The sequence below is a fragment of the Schistocerca cancellata genome, chromosome 1 (assembly GCF_023864275.1).
Source record: "Schistocerca cancellata isolate TAMUIC-IGC-003103 chromosome 1, iqSchCanc2.1, whole genome shotgun sequence".
NCBI lineage: Eukaryota > Metazoa > Arthropoda > Insecta > Orthoptera > Acrididae > Schistocerca > Schistocerca cancellata.
Window position 1 is genome coordinate 799,682,081 of NC_064626.1, and position 22,051 is coordinate 799,704,131.

A 22,051-nucleotide genomic window follows, 5' to 3' on the forward strand; every position below is an offset into this window, starting at 1 on the left:
ATTGGCGACAGACCCCCTCGTCTCTGTAAGCATCCCTCCAACATTATAGAGGGGCATCTAGAGGCCGGATGTTGCTGCAATTGACAGCAGAGGGCCACCATTCCCACAGTGCATTATCCGAGCCACAGCCCACAGTATTGTTATTAGGGAGAGTAAGACTATTTTTGCTCTTGTTTAGTGATAGTCATGGGGTCAAAGTTCAGAGGACGTAATTATAAGATGGTTACCTTTACAAGACCGGAGGAGCTGGCTGGTTTATCATAGTTTACGTGAAATTCTGGAATGAATGGTTGATGACTGTGTATTGTACTAGAGTAATTTACTTGGGCACTCTGTCCCTGTGCTGAATCAATAGCAGTCAATTCCTTTACACATAATCATTTTGGTACAAAGCCAAACAGTATAGAGTGTACAGGTGGCACATGATTAGTCAGAAGAAGCAGGTTGATAGAGTACTCTACATCTACCTGTTCTATATTAGTTTTATTATTTCTCTTTGTTTTTCTAAGTTGTGAAAATGAGTGAAGTTGAGGCAGAGGCAATGTCAGAACATGAGATGTCACCAATGAGGAGGCTTTGCAATTGTTAGTTAAACAGGTAGCTCAGTTGCAAGTGACTAACGGTGTTGTAAATAATGGGTAAGCAGAGAAAGATCAAGACATAGAATTGTTGATATCTCAGGCTCTATTGGGGGGGTGGGGGGGGGGGGCAGCTAAACTTGTTTCTCTCTTCTCTGATAGGGCAGCCGAGAATGTGGTAGCATCTGTAAAAGATCAAGTTTTTGTCCAACTTAGGGGATTGGTCAGATCAGCAAAGCCGGGGAGCTCATACAACAGCGTACTTACCTGAAGATAATGGGCAGGTGGACCACGGAAATATTGTATCAAGATGACTTCATGATCTGGCAGCAGACCCAAGAAGATTATTATAAGCAAATATTACAGATTGCAAGGTTATGTTTGACAGGAGAAGCAAAGCTGTTCAAAGAAGTATTACGCAACACGGACTTTTGATGAACTGAGCCATGGGTTGGAACACCAGTAGAGGAAGCAGAATAATGTGCTGATTTTTCAGCAGCAGTTGCGTGTTATGTCCTGATGGTATAATGAGGCAGTAGAGAATTTCACAGATTGCATTAGGAAGTTGAATGTTCACACCTACGAACTGTCACAGACTGACAAAGTGAATGAAGTGGTACTGCAGGAGGCTGAGCAACAAGCACTCAGTGTTTTCCTGATGGGTTTGGCGGGAAAGAGTGTGCAAGGGGGAGCCTGAAGGTCTCCTTGCTGTGGGTAGGTTAGCACTGGAATAGCAGGAAATTGGTAGATTGACACGTATAGGTATCAACGACATGTGTTGGCACCAAATGTGAAGTATTTTAACTGTGAAGAAACAGAACAGAGGCAGTGCTACCAGGCACAACGGAGTGATGGGATTAACAGGGGTTGCCAACAATTTAATGGGAATGATCAAAACGAAGGTTTAGGTCACTGATAAGGATATAGGGGTGGTAACAAAGGTAGTCTGTGGGGAAGAAAGGGTCCATTAAACTTAGGGGGACCCCTCCACGGCTGCCAACAGGAGTTCCCCGTAAAAATAAATTCAGTAAAAACAAATGCAGAGGTGGAATGTGCCATAATGGTTGTAGCAGATGGTAGGAAATACAAGTTTTGCTGGACAGAGGGTTGCTTGTGTTAGAGGCTTCAAGAGAATGGATAAGAAGCAATGGAATCCACCATTTTATAGCTCATGTGGGGTTGGGGATAGTAATATATAACTACTGTGGTCAGTAGTGATGAGTTTTCTGTTTGAGGCAACCCAGATTGTGCAATGTGTGGAAGTGGTGTCTCATGTAAGTGAGGGCTACAGCATGATCCTAGGGCCGGACTTCCCACAGGACCTGCCATAATTGTCCTTCGGCACTGTATAGTGGAACTTAGTGCGAAGATATTTCAACAAGGGGAAACTGTTGTCAATGTTAATCTCTGTGAGGAATTTCTAATGCACAAAACAAATCAGTTAAACCGTGAGCAATCACAGTACGGCTTGAACCCTACACTGTGTGCCCAGAGGCACAGTAAAGTTGCTACAGCTGAATGTGTAACCTGAACTGCCAGTTGATATGGTATGTGTAACTGAACTGCTGGAGGGTAGTGAGGTACTGGATACAGCATGTTGTTTGGTGAAATGTAGTATTATACATGCACAAGAGATGGACAAAGACAAAGAAGTGCCCATCAATGTGGATAATTTTGGGCTGAAGAAATTGTTAAAGGAAATGTTATTGGCTACACTACAGATTCCAGATGAGGAAGATTGCCACAGAGGGGGTGTTGGCTATGATGAGGCACGAGACTCTATTAGGACTGCTTTGAGTGAGAAATTGAAGTATTTAGTGAAGACAGAGAGGTCACAGATGGAGGACCTGTTGCTTGAATTTCATGATTTGTTTTTCTGGCAGAAGCACTGCCTGGTATGCAGGTAACACACCACCAGATCCTGGCAGGGAACAATGCACTGGTGTATCGGAGGCTGTACAGAAGATGATGACTCCTGCAATCAGTTTTAGAGGAATTTATAAATCAACATCTATTACAAATGTATTATAAATCAACAGTTGGATGATGGCATTATAGAAGAAAGTACTAGTCCCTGGGAGCAGGAAGTCAGATTGTGCTGAAGAAGTCTATGGACAGCTCAAAGAAGTATTGGTTTTGTTATGATTACCATCATTTGAATAGTAGGATTATGATAGATTCCTACCCAACTCCAAACATTACAGAGACAATAGACAATCTAGGGCAAAGCCAGCACTTTTCAACAATGAACTTAAGCAATGGATACCATCACTTAGAAATTGCTCTGGAAGATAGATTGAAAACAGCATTTTCAGCACCTTCAGGGTACTATCAATATATAAGGATGGCATTTTGGTTGAAGAATGCCTTGGTAACATTCCACCAGTTGCCATATGGAGTGCTGAAGGGACTGAAACAACATCAGTGTCTCGTATATCTTGATGATATAATTACCTTTTCAAGGGCTATGCAAGGTCATAGACAATGTCTGGGGGAAGGGTTCAAGATATTACAAGCGGCCCATTTGACTCTCAGCAAGGATAAATGACACTTTGCTCTGGAGGAGGTTAACTATCTGGGCTATATCATTAATAAGAGCAGTTTGGGGACCCATCTGGGGTTAACACAAGCAGTCCGACAGTTTCCTGTGCCACGAACTACCAAGGAATTGCAATCTTTTCTCAGTCTCGCAAACTATTATAGGAAATTTGTGAAAGGATACGCAGATATTGCTGGATGATTTACAGAGTTGTTTAAGAAGGGGGTTAAAGTTTGTATGGTCAGAAGAATGCCAGGAAGTATTTGTCAAATCGAGGAGAGTACTGACATCGAGTCCGGTGTTGGTGTTTCCAGATTTTCAGGTGGAGTCCATATTATTATGTGACGCAATGAATCATGCTCTTGGGTGTGTTATGGGCCACGTCAGCGATGGTCAAGAACATCCTCTTTGACTCCGCTTCAAGACAGTTGAAAGGAATGGAAAGGAATTATTCTATAATAAAGAGGGAAATGCTTAGCTTGATATAAGAAGTGATGTACTTCCAGTGTTACCTTTTCAGAAGGGAGTTCAAGGTAGTAATGAACCATGCTGTTTTGAAGTGGTTACTAGGTTTGAATGGCCCATCCAATAGCCTGACGACATGGTCATCGAAATTCAGTGCAATTTGAAGTAACCCACACACCAGGGAAGTAACAAAAAATGCAAATGGTCTAAGATAAAATACCTGTATTGCAGGCACCGAGTCACAACCTTCGGACATGGCAAACAGCACAGAGCACCGACGAAGAATGTAAACAGTATGGCAAACAATAGCTATTTAGCATGCATGATGAGATATTATGCAGAGATGAGACTGGAACCACAAGTGTTGGTGGCAGCCAAGGCGAAGCTAGAAGTGTTACATGAGATGTATGATTATATTTTATTACGCAAAGAGGGATGTGGGCGATGAATCGCAGAGTGGCACAAAAGTGCTGGAGGGAGGGAAGGAAAGATGAAGAAGAAGAAGAAGAAGAAGAAGATGATGATGATGATGATGATGATCTATACATCAGGAATTGTGTGGATTGCGCACAGTGAGCAGATTTGAGTCTGAAGCAAATAACTGTTACAGAGGCTGCCAGAAGCAATGGACCATTCAGTTTCATTGGGGTGAACATGTTAGGCCTATTCAAATAAACACCAGCTGGTAATCATTTTGTGCTGACAATAATAGACAATTCGCTCTCATTACATCGAGTAGGTGCTGATGCCGGACCAACAGGTCACACAAGTGTTTGTGAATAGGTGGATACTGTGGATACTGAACTTTGGGATGCCAGAGATGATAACTACAGACCAGGGGACGGACTTCATGTCAGACATGATGAAAGAGTTGTGCTTGTTACTACAGGTGAAAAACTGAGAACCAGTCCACTTCACCCACAAGCTAATGGAAGGGCAGAATGGGTTCATTGGACAATTGGGAAGATGCTTAGTAGTTACACGAACTCACGCCTTTCAGATTGGGGCACATATCTCTCCTTCATAGTGACTGCATACAACTGCAAAGTACACCCTTGCACAGAGTTGTCACCATCTGAGATGGTGTGCTGGAAAAACATGCCATCATTTGACATGATTTACCAGAAGGGAGGCAGGAAAGAAGAGATGGTATGGGAATTTGCTAGAACAGTGAGAGAAGTATGGAGAAAGGTCCAGCAAGCTAATACTAAGGCACTGAAGAAGCAGGAAGAGGCAGTGAAACGACTGGGGACATAACCTCAGTATGAACTGGGTCAATGAGTGGGTATTGTCAAGCCAAAATACCCCAAACAGAAAGACAAAGAAGTATGCAACACAGTACCAAGTAACGGAAACTACGTCACCAATAAATTTGAAGCTGCAGCTGCTGACAAGGATAAAAATTGTACATGTTGGGCATCTACAAGCATTCAAGGGTGCACTGGAGATTATTCCAAGAGAGATACTGGTAAAACCAAGAAGAGAGGCAAAAAAGGAAGAATGAGTAACAGGAGTCAGAGCTCCAGAAACCTCAGGCTTGTTATGCATTAAGGCCAAGGTATTAACTGATATGTGGTGTGATGGTGTGATTTTGGCAATTTCTGAATATTTTTCTTTTGTGTATAGTATACAGTAATAACACCATTTCAGATGAAGTTATGTGTGTGTGTTGTGTCAGGTTTTTTCGATAAGTGTATTGAGAAGTGCTGTTTGGAGCCAGCAGTATTTGTGAGGGGGGGGAGGGGGGGGTATATTCATTGCTGTCCTCAGGTTGCCACATGGAAGAAAGGCTCAAGACTAAGAATGATAGTTTTAGTGGTGCTGTACCTCTTCACTGGCGGCAGAGTAAGGCCACTGCAAAATCATCACCTGGAGTTTTGTTTTCCAGGCAACCAGATGTGGTGCTACCCAGCTGCAGGTGGTCATGAGGTTTAGTGTACATTATATGGGAGTTGTGGAATGGAATTAGGAGGCTGGACAAAGTGTTTTCCGGGATACAACAGCTGACAGTGGGAGGCTCAGAGAGACCTCAAAGGACAACAGGACTTTGCTTGAGACATGTGGATGATTGAAGGAGTAGATGCAGGAGGTGATTGGTGTGGTTCCACACAACTCCAAGAGAGTAAGAAGGGGATGTATAGCTGCTGGTAGTAAAACACTGAAGACCATTGTTGGGACAGCAGTTGCAAGCGATGTAAGCAAGTTGAATGGAACAGCAGAGGCTGTGAAAGGGTTAGCAGGAGCAAATAAAGTAACTGTGGAGTGGCACTCCACACATACACTCCTGGAAATGGAAAAAAGAACACATTGACACCGGTGTGTCAGACCCACCATACTTGCTCCGGACACTGCGAGAGGGCTGTACAAGCAATGATCACACGCACGGCACAGCGGACACACCAGGAACCGCGGTGTTGGCCGTCGAATGGCGCTAGCTGCGCAGCATTTGTGCACCGCCGCCGTCAGTGTCTGCCAGTTTGCCGTGGCATACGGAGCTCCATCGCAGTCTTTAACACTGGTAGCATGCCGCGACAGCGTGGACGTGAACCGTATGTGCAGTTGACGGACTTTGAGCGAGGGCGTATAGTGGGCATGCGGGAGGCCGGGTGGACGTACCGCCGAATTGCTCAACACGTGGGGCGTGAGGTCTCCACAGTACATCGAAGTTGTCGCCAGTGGTCGGCGGAAGGTGCACGTGCCCGTCGACCTGGGACCGGACCGCAGCGACGCACGGATGCACGCCAAGACCGTAGGATCCTACGCAGTGCCTTAGGGGACCGCACCGCCACTTCCCAGCAAATTAGGGACACTGTTGCTCCTGGGGTATCGGCGAGGACCATTCGCAACCGTCTCCATGAAGCTGGGCTACGGTCCCGCACACCGTTAGGCCGTCTTCCGCTCACGCCCCAACATCGTGCAGCCCGCCTCCAGTGGTGTCGTGACAGGCGTGAATGGAGGGACGAATGGAGACGTGTCGTCTTCAGCGATGAGAGTCGCTTCTGCCTTGGTGCCAATGATGGTCGTATGCGTGTTTGGCGCCGTGCAGGTGAGCGCCACAATCAGGACTGCATACGACCGAGGCACACAGGGCCAACACCCGGCATCATGGTGTGGGGAGCGATCTCCTACACTGGCCGTACACCACTGGTGATCGTCGAGGGGACACTGAATAGTGCACGGTACATCCAAACCGTCATCGAACCCATCGTTCTACCATTCCTAGACCGGCAAGGGAACTTGCTGTTCCAACAGGACAATGCACGTCCGCATGTATCCCGTGCCACCCAACGTGCTCTAGAAGGTGTAAGTCAACTACCCTGGCCAGCAAGATCTCCGGATCTGTCCCCCATTGAGCATGTTTGGGACTGGATGAAGCGTCGTCTCACGCGGTCTGCACGTCCAGCACGAACGCTGGTCCAACTGAGGCGCCAGGTGGAAATGGCATGGCAAGCCGTTCCACAGGACTACATCCAGCATCTCTACGATCGTCTCCATGGGAGAATAGCAGCCTGCATTGCTGCGAAAGGTGGATATACACTGTACTAGTGCCGACATTGTGCATGCTCTGTTGCCTGTGTCTATGTGCCTGTGGTTCTGTCAGTGTGATCATGTGATGTATCTGACCCCAGGAATGTGTCAATAAAGTTTCCCCTTCCTGGGACAATGAATTCACGGTGTTCTTATTTCAATTTCCAGGAGTGTATCTTGGAGAGTGGGATGCTAAACAGCACACACATGCTCTGGTAACTGACTAAGGAAGTTGTGGATTATGTCAGGGCCTCAGCTAGCAATCTGAACTGGGACTTGGAAGCAGTACAAACTCAAATGCAGGTACTGGATGCAGAATAATGCTGACGAGGCTACTGCAGTCACTGGGGGATAGTATGTGGGATGTGTGAGTGGACTTAATGAGTTTGCAGGAATCCATCAATCAAGCACTACATGGGTAGTTAAATCCTGCCTTGCTGTCACCTGAAGAGTATTTGAGAAGCCTGAGGAGAGTGCAAAGAGAACTGCCATCAGAATTACAGCTAGTGATGGAACTGAGCAGTAAGAACTTATCGTTCTACTACCGTGGTGCTACAGTGTGTGTAACAATGGATAGCACGCAATTGTATGTATCAGTGAAGGTACTGGCAGTGGGTAAGCACACGGTGTTCTAGTTTAACACTGTGCACTCATCCAGTAAATTTAGCAGAAGTTGGGAAATTTCTGCAAGCAGGACAGGAAGGGGTGCTGCTAGAGGTGGAAAATAGGGATCTGTGTGCGACGATAACCAAGGGTGAGCTCAAGCAATGCCAGAGAGGGATAGTCACCACATGTCCAACTTGTGAAATTGTGACAAACAGTAGTACATGCATCACGCAACTCTTCAGGGGTAAAATAGAAGAGTGTCCTTGCATTAATATGTGATTGTACTGGAACCAAATTTTCAGAAGGCAGGTTTACATTGGATATACTCAGCGTACAATGACACAGTCTTGGTTGCTAGTTGCTATGAACAAGGGGAACTCATGGGGCAAGATGTTTGAAATTACAAGGTAGTGGACTGTTAATCAACAGGTCATGTTCGATATTACAAGATTGACATTTCAACTGTGACAGAACTTACTCTACTACATGTAACACAGCCACAGCTGTGTTGGCCAGATGAACCTCCAGAGGTATTGTCCAAACCGAACTAATTTTCTTAACAGTAGCCGTGAATCTATCCTGGACCGTTCATTAAGCAGGATGACAGCAGCTCATGAGGGGTGGATCACTCAAAACAATTGTTGCATCATGTTAGTAAACATCAGGCAACTTTAACCTTGACAGTTGCTAGTGGCACTGTGACGAAACAAGCTGGGATCTTTTTACTTCCTCTCTTGTTTTGCCATCTGCCCCCTTAAAATTCATTTTTTCATATTTGACTAATTACTATTAACATATGTGAGTATAATCTGCATTTTCATGCAAGAGAAAGGTTGGCCCTCAATTTTAAAGGATATAGCACCAGATCTAATTTTGTGCCTAGTTTTATGTATGTCATCAATTTCCTAATTTATTTTGACTATTCCTAGTTAATATATTTTGTTATAGGGTCAAATCAGTAATTGTTTCATAATGTATTGGTCAGATCAACAACAACGCATCAACTTAACCGTGAAATACGTGCAACACAAATAGGCCGTGTGTTAAAACAATGACAGTGTCTCTTCAATATGTACCATATTATTCTGCAAGAACTGAACTGTGTGGTTCGGTTTTTACTGCTATAGATATTCAACAGTAAACTATTGTAACAATATGCTGATGTTTGCCTGCAACCTATTAATGAGGCTTATCAAAATTTGCAAATAGTTAACTGGCCATGTAATGTGAACAGTGAAAGTAAAGAACTATGAAACGCAACTGTGCAACTGTCTGCACATAATTTAAAGTAGTCAGTGTTGAACTTTCACCCCATCCCCTATTTTTCAGCCAGTATTACAATGCAGTACATTGATACTGAGGCCCTCAACAAAGAAATCAAGCAGGTGAACATCACACCACAGTGACTGATTTTGTTCTGCCTAGTTCTCAAGTATTTGAAACGGCAAGCTGTACGGTAGGCCAACCCAGGGCTAAAACAAGTACCTTCAGATTGAATACCTCACGTGGGAGATGAAAGATAGATTTATGGGTCACGGATTAACACTGTAATTAAGAGTAGTCGATTTAGTGTTGGATACTCATTTTATGAATTAGGGGTAAAAGTAATTACAATAAAGAACTCAACAGGGGTAATACCAGAGTGACCAAGTCTTCTCTGTAGGGGAGGGCGCTGTAGTGCAGCAACCCAGTGTTTGACGAGATAATTCTGTCTTTACCAAAGTAAGAAGAAGTAATGTCGATGTGCCATAGAGCATTGTGTTAATAGCTGCGGGTCAGTAGTTGCCAGTGTAGTGCCACATGGGTCACAGTAACAGACACACCAGTGGATTGTGCAGCGAGGTTAGCCGAGCTCAGTGGTAAATGGCACTGTACAGCAATAACTGTGTAGGAAGTGTGGCAATGTTGCCACACCAGGGCAAGTCTTTTGTTATGATAACATAACTAGGTGCCAGATTTTAGTGAAACAAATTGGCACTAGAGGCATATAAAGAAGTCTGGATTTTAAAGCCTGGATCAACTGTCATTGCCGGAAGCCAGCAGTACCACCACAGTACCAGAGCAATGCCACACAGCTAGATGACTGGGTTCAGACGGCTACAGCCACGGATTCAACACCCGGCTGCACCTGCCATCTGCACTGAATCCTTCATGGGACTTGTGTCACTGTCCTACTATCCACGTGTGCCACCGCCAACGCTGAATCCCTAATGGGACTTGGTATCACAGCACCATCTGCTGATTGGCTTCTGATTGAGGGCAGTGAGTTGTACCTCACAAACAGCAGACACCACACGTCAGCACTGCAGCCATGTGTGGAACCGAGAGGCGTCTCCTGACATCAATGGCTGTTGGCTACATGCCTAAGCAGTGCAAGGTGCTGGCTCAGCAGCACCAGGTGAAAGCCGCCACCTGTTCATCAGTTCCAGCCAGGGTCAACAACGAGAGGCATGCCTGCCTCAATACGCCAGGTATTGAAATCAGTTAAAGTTCATTGTCAAAAGTGCTTGCCCCGGGTCCCATGGTCCACTCACTCACCCCCCAGCATGCTGCACCGGGCATGCTACACCACTATGAAAATAAAAGAATGCCTGATAACTGCTTGTGTCTGTGTATGTGCAGTTGGATATGGGTGTGTGTACGAGTGTATACCTGTCCTTTTTTCCCCCTAAGGTAAGTCTTTCCGTTCCCGGGATTGGAATGACTCCTTACCCTCTCCCTTAAAACCCACATCCTTTCGTCTTTCCCTCTCCTTCCCTCTTTCCTGATGAAGCAACCGTTGGTTGCGAAAGCTTGAATTTTGTGTGTATGTTTGTGCTTGTTTGTGTGTCTATCGACCTGCCAGCAGTTTTGTTTTATTGATCCTCAATCTTCCGTAGACTATTTGAACAAATCACTGCAACTCATTGACGAGTCACCGCTACAGGAGAAAAAGTTTGTGGTGCCTACCTATACAAAGAAAAAACTTGATAAAATAAAGTCTATCTTAGAAAAGAACTTAGTACCAGAATCGAGCTCTGAAGAAGTTATTACTGAACATTCCAAAGATTAATCGGAGATTATTGAACAATTAAAAGAAAAGTTTGCCAAACAACAAAAAGAAGCAAAAACATGATGATTTTGTCTATCTTACCTATGAGTTGTAGCTGTCAGTAAATAGAAGAAGAATTTGGAGTGACAAACTACATGGCTCGTGCAGTAAAACTGTTAGTAAAAGAAAAAGGAATTTTGCCAAATCTTAATCCTAAACCTGGAAGAACTCTAAATGAGAATATTGTTGACTGTGTAAAAGACGTCTACAATTCTGACGACATTAGTAGAATGATGCCGGGGAAAAAAGATTGTGTGACCATAAGAAGTAAAGATGGAAAGATCCATGTTCAAAAGAGGCTAGAGTTGGCAAATTTGCAAGAAATATACCAATTATTTAAGGAAAAGATCCCTGCAAACAAAATTGGGTTTTCCAAGCCTTGCAAATTAAGACCAAGGAACTGTACCCTGGCTGGAAGATGTGGCACACATACTGTTTGTGTGTGTACCTTACAACAAATCATTAAGCTAATGATGAATGGTGCTAAGATGCAAAATTTTGTTTTGGATGGAGATAAAACTGCTTTGAAATCTTATCATTCCTGCCTAGTCAAGATGATGTACAATCCACCATCGCAACAATGTTTTCTGGATATTTGTAAAGAATGTCCTGGTGTCTCTAGACTTAAAGATCTATTGAATGCAAAGTTCACAGACGATATGATTGATGAAGTTACCTACAAAAAGTGGGTAACTGTAGAAAGGTGTTTGATGGAAACTGTAGTAAAAAGTACTGATGACTTTATGAATGAGTTTTTGGACACTCTAATGAAGGTAAAAACTCATTCATTTATAGCTAGTCAGCAGAAAGAATACTACGGCAAAATCAAGTACAATTTAACTGAAGGCCATGTAGTAATCAACTGTGATTTTGCAGAAAACTACTCTTTCATAGTACAAGATTAAATACAATCATTCCACTGGACTACCACCCAAGCTACACTGCATCCTTTCATCATATATTATAAATGGGAGGGAAAACTAAAACATCTGGAGTATGTCTTCATATCAGATTGCCTGAAACATAATACAGTCGCTTTCTATGTATTCCAGAAAAAACTGCTAGAAATCATAAAGCAAACCTTGCCTTTTGCACTTAAAAAGCTTACTTACTTTTCTGATGGCAGCATTGCACAATATAAAAATAAGAAAAACTTCCTTAATTTGTGTTTGCATAAAACTGATTTTGAAGTTGAGGTAGAGTGGGAGTTCTTTGCAGCATCCCATGGCAAGAGTGCATGCGATGGCCTTGATGGAACTGTTAAGCAGCTAGCTGCTAAAGCCAGCTTACAAAGGCCACATGATCAACAAATCTTAACACCCAAATCACTTTATGTATTTGCCATGGAAAACATAAAACACACTGACTTTGAATATTGCACAACAGAGAACTATGAACTGACCAAAGAATACTTACTTCCTCAGTTTAGTGAATCAAAAGTGATTATGGGAACACAAAAGTTTCACTCACATAAACCCTGCACAGAGAGTCAAATTACTGTCAAGCCTTATCATTTTAGTCTGGATGATTCTCTTGAATACGTGACAACACTGAACCAAATAACATTGCCACATATGGAAAATATTGCTGCTGGTTTTGTGACAGTGGCATATGATGACTCTTGGTGGCTAGGATGCATTGAAGAAAAATACAATGACATGTACAGAACAAATTTTTAACACCCAAAGGGTCCAGCCCAGTCTTTTTACTATCCACAACCAAGAGATATATTAGATGTACCAGGAGATACTCTTTTACAAACAGCGAATCCAACAACAGCTATGGGAAGAACCTACACTTTAAGTGCTATAGAAATGAAGTTGTCTTCTCTTGCTTTAGAAAAATATCTTAAAAGATCATAAAAGAAGCATGTTTAGATTATGTTACACCTGCCCTCACTAAACACTAAGCTGTATAAATACCATGAGTATTAACTTTGTAAATACCAATCAGTATTAGAAATACAGTTCTATCCATGCAAATATCAACAAGTTAATCTTTTTCCCAAGTGAAATTACTTATAAGCCAATTTCTAAAATAAGGAACTTGTTGTAAATGATTACAAATAACACTGGAAAAACAAGAAAAAGATAATCTATGTCTTTTACAACTAAGGATGAAGGTGAGTGGCTTTATTCAAAATTTTAACTAGTAGCACGTAAATTACCAATTAAAATCTGTTCACTTCCTTCTGATGCATAGTTAAAAGAATCATGAACATTAAATTAAAATAACACTGTATCATTTAATGAATTAACAAACAATAAGAGGGTAATGTTGCATAAAAAGACTAACATAATAATTTAAGTTTTTAAGAATTACATAGGCGTACCTTAGTATTCATAGCCTAGAAATAGTCTGCTTTTCACCTCACTAGTGTGTATTGCGCTAGAAAAATATTATTTTATAAACGAACCCATTGAGATCCCATCTTGAAATTTTGCATGCATGTAGTCAGTTAGACTGGAAAAAACATTTAATTTTTATAAAAAAATCCGAGTGTACGTATTTTGGAAATTTCAAAAAATGTTTTTTGGAATAGTTTAAAATTTTCAGATTTAGGTAGCATAGTCATGTTAATATCAAATTGAAGGGAATTTTTAGAGGAAAACAATGGTGCAAGTTTGAGTTCTCTAGGTTGTATAGTTTTTGAGCTACAGCATTTTAAAACAATGATCGATTGATCAAAAACAGAGGTTCTTTTGATTTTTAAACCCTTGAAACTAAAAAACCAAAGGTCAGAAAAATTTGAAATTTCAAATTTAAACTAGTGTTAGTGGATACATTACCTGGAAAAAAAAATTCATCCAAATCTGAGAGGTCATGGTTCAAATCATGTAGTACAATTGGTTGATTTGACATGGAATGACCCGTAGTTAACAAATTGCTATTTTTGGCCCACTTTTACACAAAAAAAAAACTTTTGCCACATCTTTTTACACCATTTTCATTAGAAAGATCATGTTCTAAACAAACTAAAAACTAGATTTAGTTTTGCAATGTAAGCATATAAAGTCCTAAAACACAATGACAAGGTAGAGGTGTGAAAGATGGCCATCTAAAGGATTTTGTTGTAAAATTGTTCAGTATTCTCTGTGGAAGATAATATCAAAATCCTGATGGCTAGGGAATGAGCTTGAGTCATAAAAACTGCAAATAGGTAATTTTTTTGACATCTTTACAGCATTCAATTCTACAAAATTCTTTTTATAAAGAATGAGATTTAATAAGGAATCCAATAAAAACATTAGTTTTCTCTTCTTTTGTGGCTGTAATAATACTGTGAAGTTTACAACCAGTTTGATTTTGCAATAATAGCAGAAAATAGACTGAAATATGTGACAATTAGACGTGAAAAAAAGACACCCCTTTTGAAGTTCTTTAAGTTATTCGGACTTTACCTCATTTCCTAGTCATCAAGACATTTGATATTGCCTTACCCACCCAGAGATAACTAAACAACTGTAGAACATAAATGTCAAATTTACTTTGAGTACCAGTGGAATATGGGCCCATTTTCAATGCACCTTCACCTCGTCATCGTCTTTTAGCGTCTTACGCTCACACTGGAAAACCAAATCTAGTTTTTTGGTTGTTAAGAACATATACTTTCTAATGAAAACGATTTAAAAGTGTTAGCAGAAGACTCTTTCTTGTAAAGCTGGGCCAAAAATAGCCATATTTGACACTTTTAGAAAAATCATAAACTTTACGCTTAGGTTGTACACTAATGGATTGCAGTAGGAAAACGAAATTTTATAATCCAATCCCTTTTAAGTATGTGCTTTTCTTGAAATTATCAACATGAAAGTTTCTCAAAAAATCTTCATTATTATTTTGCTTGTAAGAGTGCAAAAAATTTACAAAATAGCCTAATTTTCTTTCTTTCAAGAAAATATTGCCAGAGATATTATGTCACAAAGTTGTCAAAAACACTCGGGTGCACTGTTGATAGCTCTGCTCTAGGGTCAAACTAATCTCTGGAAATACTGAATAAGTAACTGTGAAACTTTACCACTGTTTGTGGGGTACACATGTGAATTATCAGGCAAAATTTTGTCAAATCTGTGATGGCCATGCAGGAACCTCTAGACCACCTCTAGACTCAGCTGATAATTTTTAACTGCTTCCATGGCTGATGTTTTCTTCACCATACAAATGAATACAGTGTAAGGTCAGAATTATGCTCTTTGAATAGCATGACAACATCCATTTTCCTGGCTTTCAAATCTCCGGTGTATTTATCATGTCAAAAACTTATTGGACAACAAAATTCAAAACCCTACCTTCTTTCTTCATTCAATTTTTTTTTTGTCTTAGGCTGACTGAAATTTTATTTACAAAACACTTTCTGAGGTAAACTGTGTTTTTACTCCCTTTTTGGTGGAGGTCGAGGATGAAAGTAAATTTGCTGCACTTTACTTTTCGAAATTCTTCATCTTTTCATAACTCGCTCTGGTGTTGGTGTTTTTTTTTCCAATTTGGTTCATTTTTGTAAAATTTCACAAAAGAAATAATACTGTAGTTTCACATGTTCGGCACTCAGCCTTTGTATACGAGCAACTTTCAACCTTGAAAACAAGTTGGGAGAAAACAGCAACATTATTCAGAACTTTCATAAGATTAAGATGTGCTTTATGTAGCTCCCCATTAAGGACTTGGTATTTGCAATAAAGAGCTTTGATTTAATTATTTAGCCAGATTTTATGAGCTATTTGTTTTGTATTCTGTGCACTGCCAGAACTATTTTTAACCTGTACATTAATATATTTAGCTGTATTATATGATCTGCACATGCCATTAAACTTTGCATGTTGGACAATTTTATGTAGTCTGAGATGTGTTCTTCCAACTTCAGGTGGAATATGATTTATCTTATGAAGTTTTAAAAATGTGACATGAAGAAAAAATACCAATGCAGTGCAAAAAATGTGGATTCAAAAATGCAAAAAACTGCCAAAACTGAAGGTGCAATCAAGTTTCTTTTGTCCTCAAACTCCATTGCCATAAGCTTAAGATGGAAAAAATAATAACAATGATTACGAGGGATGCCCAGAAAGTAATGCACCGCAATTTTTTCTTCAATAATTCTTTATAGAACATAATGACAATTACACACACGAAAGAATGGTGTTTTATAAACACATCCTATTTTTCCACATAATCTCCATCCTGTTCTAAGGCCTTCCTCCAGTGCAAAACAAGGGTGTGTATGCCCTGTCAGTACATACCCTTGTCCTGGTGGCGGAGCCAGTGCTTCACAGTGTGAATCACCTACTTATTGTCCTCAAAATGTCTTCCACAAATGGTGGCCTTTAATGGCCCAAACAAGTGGAAGTGGAAGGGGTGTACGGCGGCTGGGGTAACACTGTCCAATCCTGTTTTTCGATGTGTTCAGCAGTCCTCAGACTTGTGGGGGGAGCCGAGCATTATCGCGTTGCAGTAAAACATCTCCTGGGTTGCTGTGGCACCGAAATCGCTGGAAGCATGTCTTGAGTTTTGTTAATGTGTTGACATAAGCTTCTGAATTAATGGTACCACCTCTTGGTATCTCATCACAGTCCCAGAACACGGTGATGATGACCTTCCAGGTGGAAGCAGTTGCTTTGAATTTTTTCTTCTGTGGGAAATGGGAATGGCGCCATTCCATCGATTGTCGTTTTGTTTCGGGCTCAAAATTGTTAACCCAGGTTTCATCAACTGTCATAAACCAGGAAAAGAAGGCCTTCCCCTCAGCTTCAAAATGTTGCAACAAATCAAGACAAATGTTTTTTCTGTGTGATTTGTGATCCACCGTCAGACACTGAGGGACCCATCTTGCACACACTTTTGAACATCCAAGAGTGTGGATAATTGTAGCCACACTTACTTTGTTAATTGACAGATGCAGTGCCAACTGCCGAGTCGTAATGCGTCCGTTCACGCGAATTACATCAGCTCGCTGCAACATGTCAAGTATGATAGCCGTGGATGGTCTCCCCAACCACTGCAAATCGTGGAGCTCCATCGAACCGCCTTCTGATAACCTCACCCTCCGTGCTCGGTGACTAACTGTACTTCCGGTGAGAGCAGACGCTCCATAGATTTTGCTCAAGTGTTTATGAATATTCCCCACAGTTTCTTTCTCTGCAGTGAATGATGGCACCTACAAACGGCATTTTGAAATGTCCTGTAGCTACGCTATCTGTCAGAAGTGGCAGAAACTTGGCACACTCACTTAGGAGACTCACTCACTTAGGAGACTTCAAATAACACAAACACTGTGTTTTGCATTATTAGCATTGCTTTTAACTGAGAAAAAAATGTAGTGTATTACTTTCTGGGCAACCCTCTTATATGAGCTGCTGCAGAAGATGGTGTCCTGCAAACAAACATACAGTATTATTTCTTTATTGATGAATAAAGTTCTTTCCTGCCAGCCCACATCAGATTTTCTGGTTGAAAATTTGAAGGAGAACAATCTTTTCAATAAAATTTATTGATGATGCTAACTACTATCATCATCAGATTCTACAAGGATTTTATTATATCTGAGCTTCTCCCAGCAAAGTTTTAGGAATGCAGCTGGGTAGCATTATTGACAGCTGTCAATATTTTGAACAGATTTCATTTACAGGGTACAACTGAAATGAAAGACTGTCAGACTGAGCCCATAAAACATTGCCCACCAACCAACACCAAGAAAATGCCAAAACTGTTTATGTGACACTTAAATGAAACCTAGATAATTTTTTAGAAACAAAATCTAACTGTCAGAAAGTTTAATGGATACTCTCATGAATAAGACTAAAATATCTCATTGCTTGATGTGACTGATGGCAGGAGAATTAATGTGATCCACTACTTTGGCAAACACTGGTTAGGGATTAAGGGACCATACAATGAAGTCATCAGTATCACAATCAAGAAGTAGTTGATCTGGAATTAGTGTTCAAATTCATGTTTTCTATAGACATTTTCTATACATATGCAGATGGCACATTTGTAATTTGGTCTCATGGCAGAGAGAATTTGCACACCATTTCAGAACATTAAATTCAATCCACCTGAATATTCAGTTCACTATGGAGGTGGTAAAGGATACCAGTCTTCCCTTCCTTGATAGACTGGTCAGGCAGAATGCAGATAATACTTTGGATCAGGCTTTTTATTGGTAGTCACCCACAAGCCACATCTTTATGGCCAGCATACTAAGAGGGTTTTTCAGTCATAGGATTCAGGCAAGTAGGTATTTACACTTTAATTTGGATAAAAAACGAAATTGAAAAGAAAAAGTTTGTAAAATTATGCACAAGCCAGTTCAAGTAGCAACTGCGGCTTAATAACTGCCATTGCCAGCAGTGAGGTTATACAACAGGGCCATCTTTATGGTCACAGTTGGATTCACAGAAACCATGTTGGCCCTACAATTGCACTAGCACCTTGTGTAATCATACCTATGGTGTATGCAGTGAGGTATGATGAGATTAACAGGGGTGTTTTATACATTATTATTAGAAGCATTTCAGTGACTCTGGAAATGTATTCTGCCATTGTAATTGTCAGGCATGGAGAAGCCACGCAATTTGCTGCAGTAAGAGAACAGTGAAAAGATATGCTACATCAATTAGCACTAAATCATAAATCAATTTCAAATTAAATGGTGGAGAACCAGACCTGGGACAATAAGGACACTGGCAATCATGTTTACAAACAGTTCCCAGACTTTTGCACAAAAATTAAACAGCCATGTACTAACCTAAGTAGAGGCAGTGCTCATTTCATAATGTGACATGAACTGTGTTATCTACCTAACAAACTTTTCAAAAGATAATCAGCTAATTGCAAAAACCAAGAGTTTAGTAACCAAAACATGTTGTATTAGAGCGTTCTATAAACACTGATAATACGGTTAACAATAATGTAGATGTGGGCCTTCGATTTGCATCTACAAATCCTGATTCCTAGGCAGCTTTAAATAACATTGCTACCCAAATATCTCACAGTGAATTGCTAAAGTTCAGAGCATAAAGACATGCAAACAGCTGAAGCCTTAAGTACTTACCACGTAACATCAATTATATTATCACGTTAGCTGAGAAACCCATGTTGCCTAGATTTTTATTTATAGCTTTCCCTCAGACTTCAAACATGTGGAATTTATTTTTAACTTAGAAAACTTCTTATACACAACATTTGAAGTAGCACGATTGGGGGCATGGACAAAAGAGCTTGGTTTTTTTTTCCAGTAACACGGGAGGGAGCCACCTAGACCTGACCTAGTGGAAAGTAATTGACACTAAAGTCCACAACCACAACATACAGCCTCTGGCCTTGCTTTTTTGAGGTCATGGCATAACACAAGCTCAGTGGAAATTGTACAAGTTTAAAGCAAAATGGTAATCTGTTAGGAATAAACAGAGTTCATGGTACTTAAACATGCTCGCCTGTGAAACTTCTCATTAAAATTTCTGCTCTTATGATGCTATGTTGGACAGAAGTAACTTTAAGCCTCTGTGAGTGATAGGTTTTGAGAAATGAAATAATGTACGACACTCTCAGGAGTTCCAAATATCGGGTTAAAACCTGATGTTCTAGAGTCACAGCAAGTCTTGCCTCATGATCTTCATTGGATTCTTCAGACTCTACAGTCCTCAGTCTTTAAGTTGTTCTGGTGTATTCAGAAATACTTGACCATTTTCTAGGCATTTTTATTTGTAAACAAAACAAAACCAAGATGCAATCAGTGGGCACCCAAATCACAAAGAAAATTTAATAAATTAGTTTTCACTAGCGAATAATATAAATAAAACATATCGAAAAAAGCAATGCACTGTTGTTATGTTTTTAATACGCAAAGCAAAATCAGTAAGTCTGTACATCCTAGCCAAATAAATTCACTGTTAGTTTGTATTCATAAAGATAAGAACATAGCACGTAATTCTGTCACTACATGAACTTCCAAAAATACATCTGTCACTTAGTTAAAGCAACTAGCAGTGCAATCTAGTGCCTCTTTGGTGTAGACTACTACCAAACTAACAGTACCCTCTATTGGTTCTTTGGTGTACTATGCCATGATGATTAAACATCCAAACTACTAAGCTGAGCAGACAATTTTAGATAAAATTTACATTATGTTCTCTTTTCTTATTTTTTCTATTTGTTATCCAGTTTGGATTAAATAAAACCTTTACGTTGCCCCCAGCTAAACTCAAACTACCAGTGAAAACTCCATGAAAACTTTTCTAGTCGTTTTGGAGATTAGCATGTTCAAACAGATAGACAGACAGACACAACATTTTTACAGATTTGTTATTAGTATACACTACTGAAGTTTCTTGTCTCAGTTACTTTGTATGGAAATGAGTAGCTGTTACCTAATGCTCTGAACACACACATTAAAAATTGTTTCAATTCTTCTTTTATTTCTTGTACTACTATTTATCACTGTGATTGCTGTTCTATTTATTGTTATTACAGGAGTGCTCTGTTGGAAGGCAACACATTTATCAGTTGGTTAGGGGTTAAGGAACAAAACAATGAAGTCATCAGTCCCTCAGTCAAGAGGTAGTTCATCTGGAATCAGTGATGTCCACAAGAAATGTGATTAGATGATGAAAGTACATAGGGTGGTAAAATCTACGCACTGAACAATACTAATGCCAGATCAAAGGAATATTTTACGTAGATGGGTCAGAGCATGTGATGTGTCTCCCATGGCTCATATGTGACAAGAGAAACACTACCCCATCCGATCCCCACCAACCTGTTTGAGGGTGAAAACAGTTACAGAGTAGAATACCTTCTAGTCAGAAAATGCCGAGTCGCAGATAGGCACTACAAAAAGACTGTCACAAATAAAGCTTTCGGTCAGTAAGGCCTTTGTAAAAATAGACGACGACGACGACAACACACACACACACACACACACACACACACACGACTGCAGTGTCAGGCAACTGAAACCAATTACTGTGAGCAGCAGCACCAGTGCTTGATGGGAGTGGCAACTGGAGGGGGGTATTGAGGAGGGTGGGGAAGGAAAGGGGAGGGATAGTTGGGCACGGGCGTCAAACAGTGAAGTGCTGTAGATCAGATGCAACATCCATCCTGGATTTTCTATTGTTTGATTCTAGTCAGAAGATTCAGACAGTAAAAGTGAAAACACTAAAAATATAACGAGCATCAGTTGGTCCATCAATAATAAAACAAGGAGAGACAAATAATCAAGGCAGTAGGTGGGCGCAGCCAGGCGAGTGTACCCCAAGGTTGTGTATGCAACAAGAGCTATCCCTCCCACAGCTGTCCTGCCCCAAGGCCAGAGGTGGTTGTTCTTGGTTCTGATTTCTCAGGATCTATGCACCCAAACTGCGTGAAAATGTAATCACATGTCAGTTCTAGTATAATATATTTGTCCAATGAATACCCGTTTATCATCTGCATTTCTTCTTGGTGTAGCAATTTTAATAGCCAGTAGTGTAATTAGAAACAAGAAGACGTGCATTATTCCTCAAAAATGATGATGCGTTTTATAATTACAAGATGTAGTTATTTCAAGATTGAAAGAGAAATAATAAATTACGGGAAAATTTGAACCAACGAGTCCATTACACCACAGACTGCGCTATACCTGCAGTGTCAGTTTAAGTATCAATTGTAGCACATACGGTGGCTGGGAAAAGGGGGGGGGGGGGGGGAACAGCACCCACTATTCAACAGAATTAACAATAATACAGAATCTAGTGTGTGTCAGAAAAAGGGGAAACTGCATCTGAAAGCAAAAGCAATTAAAACAGAGTAAAAGAGGGATGATAGAAGCAACTGGAAAAGGTGGTAGGGTCGAGGGTCTCCCGGGCCCAAGCGGCAGGACGTCTCCCACAACCTCTTCAATGCAATCTGACAGGGGCGATGAAGGTAAATGCAGTGGCATCTAACTGCCAGTCAGCTTTTGGAAGGGCCCAACGAGGTAATTAGTTTTTTGGGTGGTGACAAAGAGGTTAAAGGGTCACTAGATAGTGGTTACTGCCACAAAAATCATCGTGTAGTGACCACTGTAGTGAAGCCACACAAGACTGGCAGAAGAAATGGTAAGTATGATAGCCGGAAAGGAGCCATGGGCAGCACTGAAGTGGACAGGAGTACCATAATTGAGAAGACACAGATCAATATCGAAAAGAAGCTGGTGAATCAGATGGCCCCTACCAGATGAAGTGGTACTTCCCCACATGGAGTGGTGCACTTTGAAATCCCCAAGTAAGAGGG

General features: G+C 40.8%; 1 protein-coding gene across 2 annotated transcripts in view; it reads right to left on the minus strand.

The window, feature by feature from the left end:
• LOC126187842 (uncharacterized) overlaps nt 1–22,051 on the minus strand; it is a 169,441-nt gene that overhangs the window by 87,007 nt on the left and 60,383 nt on the right. The window contains exon 1 of one of the 2 annotated variants that reach the window (XM_049929159.1): nt 13,140–13,246. The exons of the other annotated variant lie outside the window; for it this stretch is intronic. The gene's annotated coding sequence lies outside the window, so the exon portion shown is untranslated. Of the gene's footprint in view, nt 1–13,139; nt 13,247–22,051 lie in introns of those variants that run through there. 2 annotated transcript variants of the gene reach the window in all.